The sequence below is a fragment of the Dipodomys merriami genome, unplaced genomic scaffold, assembly GCF_024711535.1.
Source record: "Dipodomys merriami isolate MVZ:Mamm:240054 unplaced genomic scaffold, mDipMer1.0.p SCAF_222, whole genome shotgun sequence".
In the NCBI taxonomy this organism is placed as follows: domain Eukaryota; kingdom Metazoa; phylum Chordata; class Mammalia; order Rodentia; family Heteromyidae; genus Dipodomys; species Dipodomys merriami.
The window spans coordinates 1890863-1896348 of record NW_027203627.1 but is presented as its reverse complement, the minus strand read 5'-3'; positions in this window follow the sequence as shown (position 1 = coordinate 1896348).

Below are 5486 nucleotides of genomic sequence, written 5' to 3'. Positions count from 1 at the left end.
AGATGAAAAGAAAAAACGTCCCCACCCTCACTTCCCCACCCTATCCAAGCTGATGTCATAGTTGAGAATAGAATTGTAGTTACTAGAAGTTGGGGAGAATAAGGAGAATGTGACCATAGAGGAAGGCTCAACAGTAAGTACCAACTTACAGTTAGGATCAAGAAATTCTGATGTGCCATTATGGAGATAGGTGATTTAGATGATGAGAATTTATTGGTTATTCCCTGAAACTAGAAGAAAATAGTCTGAAAATTTTCAGCAGAATAAAATGTTTGTTTTTCTGCCACAGAAGCATATGTTTAAGTAATAGAGAACAAGAGTCTGGAAAGTAGGGTGCAGCAAAATATAGACAGTAAAGACGTCCTGGAGTCAGAATATAATACAACTGGTTAAACTATAATATTGAGCAAAAGGATCAAAAAGTTAGTTGTCTCAGTTTATAGAGCTTGAAGTAAACCTACTGAAGTGTAAAGGTAAGGAGAGTGGTAATATGTCTTAGGATAAGAAAGATTTGTTATTGTTTCTGCATTGGTGGAAGTGACAATGGATGGGGTGGGAAAATTGTGGTTGAGGTCAGAGTGGAGGCAGAGATTTCTTTCCAGGAGAGGCTAGTTGAACACGTGAGCTGGTGGTGCTGGTGATAAAGGAATAGGCTGAAAAAAATGAGCCACGGGAATGTTGATGACTGTGGGAGCACTGAGGAAAGGGAGAAGCTGGAGATAACTTTTAGGTCTATACTTTAGAGCAGTGAGTGTTCCTTTGCCACATGAGTTTGAGGCATACAGAAAAGGAAAGAAATTACCATAGTATCTAATATGTTCTACAAAGATAAAAAGAACAGTTAACATCAAACTACAGCAGCATTCCTCATGTTCACAAATCCATTTTGTCTTCCTAGGTACATAAACTATATTTTCAATCCTTTCTTGGAGCAAGGTAAAATAATATGGTTAAATTCTAGAAAACAGCACATAGTTGTAAATGGTATATGCAATTTCCAGCTCAATCCATAAAATCCTGTATTTTATTCCCCAGCATCTGTTCTGTGGCAACCTTGGAAACTACATATTCCTAATGTTAAACTGCAATATGGAAGAATCCTGTCTCTGTAAGTCACCATTTAGATGAATGAGAGCATTCCTGAATAGCTATGCAACCAACTGAACTATGACTTAAAGTACAAATTAAGATTTATTGTTTTAACCATAATGAACATAGTGTGTATTTAACCAGAATAGCCAATGACACAAATACTTTGTTATTAAGCAACTTTAAGTTTAATGTAGCATCTGTTTAATGGATGGGCTAGCCCTAAAATAAAACTTCATTCATACTCTGGTGGAATAACCCGTGATATCACAGGTTATTGTTCCAATAGGATTTTAGAACATTTTCCTGTTTATTCTCCTATTTTTCAATCTTAGTTGGTAAATTCTGGTGGTTAGATTTTAAAATAGAAAACTTGATGGTGTATTTTGTCTATTACTTTCTTATTTGAAAAAAATCATTTAACTGGTAAAAGAGGCTTAAAGTATAGATCTTATTTTACAATATCTTGTCTGATATACTGCTTGGTGTGTTAACAAATATAGTTTAGAACCTCTCTTATTTTTTCTTTATTTGACAGCCAGTAAGATTTCTGGTACTGTTACATTTATGACTTCATAAATTGGAAATGTGGTCAGAAAGAGAAAACCATTATCACTTAGGAACTCATTCTGCAACAAGATTTTTACCCAAGATTTCATTGGAATTATGGTCTATATATAGAATCTACCTTGATGGTTTAATGTTGAAATCTGAAGTGAAAGAATTAACTCTGAATGTACTTTTGAAACCTCATTATTTTCATCATAGATTGAGTAATAACAGGCAACATTCTGATTATAGAAACTAGGTAGAAATGATCTCTGTAAACTAAATTGCTAACCTTAGTTTATTTCACTTTGTGTATCCATTGAATGAAATTTTGGTGTGCTGGAAAGTGGCAGTTAAGATACAGCTTAAACATTTTCCCAATATGAATCTGTATTACATTTGTGATTTTTGTGCTAGTGGATATTGAACCTGGTATCTTAAGCATGCTAGATAAGCACTGTCATTAAGCTATATCTCTAATCCTATATATATATATATATATATATATATATAAAATCCTTTATATATATATATATATATACACAAAGATATATGAACATTTAAAACAGAAGCAACACAGAAGTGTATAGAAGTGAAGTGCATCTCAAAACCTATCAATAATAAAGAACTGTTAAAATTCTGAAGCAGATTTTTATGCCTTCTTTATTTCCATACACAAAATAGTCCTCAGACATATATACAAACACACACATAAATAGAATCAAAATACAGATGTTTGTAATTTACAATTTTACTCACAAGCCTGAAATGTGGTTGTCTCATGTCTGTAAAGAAGAATCACTTTAAAAACACTATGAAATAATCTTTTATAGAAAATACAATAATATAACTAGTGTGGAACACTGAGGTTTCTAGTTTTTCACCATTGTGAGAAATACTGCCATTAACTAATGTGTATATATTTGGGTTTTTGTGAGTAGTGTAAATTGCCATGGTGAATTTGCTTGGAGGGAGGAAAACACATTTAATATTTCTAAATTTAATAGTATTGGAAAGAGTGTATGTATTATGACCAATGCATAGGAAAGGCAGTAGAGAGGATAATGCCTACTATTATAGAAACTGAAATAAAGAAGGCCATGAATGAATTTGTGCTGTTTCTAAAAGCTATTCTGACTCCTGTATTCCAATGTTAGAGTCTGTATTCCAATGTTAGTCTCTGTATTCCAATGTTAGACAAGATTTCCTGATACACAGGAAATGAAACTAATATGTAAATGTAGTATAGGTAGAAAGACTAGAAAAGATTTTTGTTGGAGTAAGACAACTGCATAACTTGTTTGCATTCAGTCCTCTTCTCTTACTCTGAGATGATCTTGTGGAATCTGAGATTACACCTGAGGTACTATAGGATTTGTGAGGTTCTCCATGAGTTCCTCACATATTCTATCTGATTGCTTCACTGTTGTTTTATTTCCATGTGAAGAAGCTAGTAGCCTTTACTGTATTCATTTCCTTCTCTTCTTTCTTCTGCCTGTTTTAGCTGAAAAATACTCTGAAATGTTGAATGAGAAGTTGGAGTAGAGTTAGAGTTGAGAAACTAGGTTTGAGAGTCTCTATTATAGCAGCATTGACAACAAGAAAAACAAATTAGAGAACTAAGGGATCATCGCTGGTTTGTCTTTTGCTTTCTGAAGGTCTGATGTAAAACACATCTGCATTGTGTAATGTGTTTTTTAGATCCAGGCTCTCTCTTTTGTGGTTTCCAGGGTTGTACTCTAAAATGCCTCAGCTCAGAAGAGAGACTCATTTTCTACTGATTATAATTTGTTCTGCTTTCAGTCCATGTTCACATGATATTAGCCTTATTACCTGGAGACAAGAAAAGTGAGTCAGCACACAGTAAGTATAACTGTATGTAGAAATCAGGCCTGGAGTCACTTCACATCTCTACGGCTAACTGCTGTGTCAACTTGACAAGATTGTCAATAATTTAGTATCTTAGTTTTCTTGTTTATAAAATAAGGATAAGAATATGACTTTTCAGGCCTGGGAAGGTGGCTCAGTGGTAGAGCGCTTGCCTTGCATGCTTGAGGCCTTGGGCTCAATTCCTCAGCACCACATAAGCAAAAAGAAAAAGGCTTGAAGTGGAGCTGTGGCTCAAGTGGTAGAGCGCTAGCCTTGACCTGAAGAGCTAAGGGACAGCGTCCAGGCCCAGAGTTCAGGCCCATGACCGGACCCCCCCCCCAAAAAAAGAATATGTCTTTTCAGCAAAAGATTATTTCATAGTTTTTCAAAGTTATTCTTATTTACTGACATGAAACAACAACTGCATTTCAGGTTGCTGAATAAGTGACTATATGTAAAGGCACATAGCACATTCTTTTTATTGGGGGGGGTGGGGGGTGTTCTGATTGTGGGGCCTGAACTTGGGGCCTGGATTGCTGTCCCTCAGCTCTTCAGCTCAAGGCTAGTGCTCTACCATTTGAGCCACAGCACCACTTCCAGCTTTTTTCTTTTTGCTTAAGTGGTGCTTAGGAGTCGAATCCAGCACCTCATGCATGGAGGCAAGCGCTCTACCACTGAGCCACCGTCCCAGCCCCCATAGCATATTCTTAAGAAGTGAACCCAGGTTCTGGGGGCTCACATGTATAAGCTTAGCTGCTCAAGAGGCTCAGTTTAAGAATCATGGGGTTTGGAGTAGTAAAATCAGTGAGATTCTTACCTTCAACTAATCAGAAAAATGTTGGAAGTGAAGGTATGGTCAACTGAGAACTTGAGAATTCCAAGCCATGAGTTGAAACTCAGTTCTAGCACAGGAAAAAAAGAGATAGATTCTAGTATTAGTGGTAGTTGCACTGGGAATAGAATCATCAATCATGGCTATTGACATAAAAAATACAGAGAATACCTTTAATTGGTACAAAGAATGTGTATAGGAATTTGAGAGAATCAGCTTACTTTCAGTAAAGTTGAAAAAGTAACAATTCATGAAGAAAAATGCATTTGAGTAGGGTCCTAAAAAATGTGTTCCTTTTCCACTAAATCTGTGAAGAAAAATGCAATTTGCAGAATAGGGTGCCAGAGGGAACAAGGATATTGCTGAAGAAATTTGGTGAAATTTGACCTGAAATGCAGTGCCAATTAAGACAAATAGCAAGCTGATAAAAGTTATAAATGAGGGCTAGGGACTTGGCTCAGTATTGAGTGCTTGTTTAGCAATTACAAGAAGTTAATCCCAGCATCATGCACAGAAAACTTAAAATTGAGTAGTCTATGATTTATAAATAAATGACTGTGGTTCTTGTTTTGCTGTATGGGGAATGTGCTGTTCAGATGGGAGAGAACCTTGCCCAGGCCAGTGAGGAGCTGTTCAAAATTTGACCTCCTCTATCCTGAACAGGGAAGTGAAGAAGCTTTGAAGGGGGAGTTTATAGTTTTCTGACACTTTGAAGCACATGGATAGATTTATTTCTACTTCCTCTAAGGGAGAACTCCTAACTCATTTTTCAGGACATAAGGAGTTAGAAATTACCCTGCTTATGGAACCAGACTTATTCTCACTTTTTATTTATTTCAGAGCCCAGTTTCTGACATTTGTATTTGCTCTTTATTTGAGGGCTTGTGAAATCTTATCTTTTTGGTTTGCTTGACTTAATCGCCCATTTTAGAACATGGATCTGCTTTTTTCCCCTTGATTTTGAGGCTTCCTATGGAAGTTGACTCCTGCCTCATGGAACCTCTAGTCAAACAAAGCCCTGGATTCTCTTTTTAGCTTGATCCCAGGAGAACCTCAAGCGATGGAACTGTGGGATAATCTGTAAATGGGACAGACCAACTGTATCCAAATTTGTGTTTGTCAGCGAATGCTTGAATGACCTCATCTA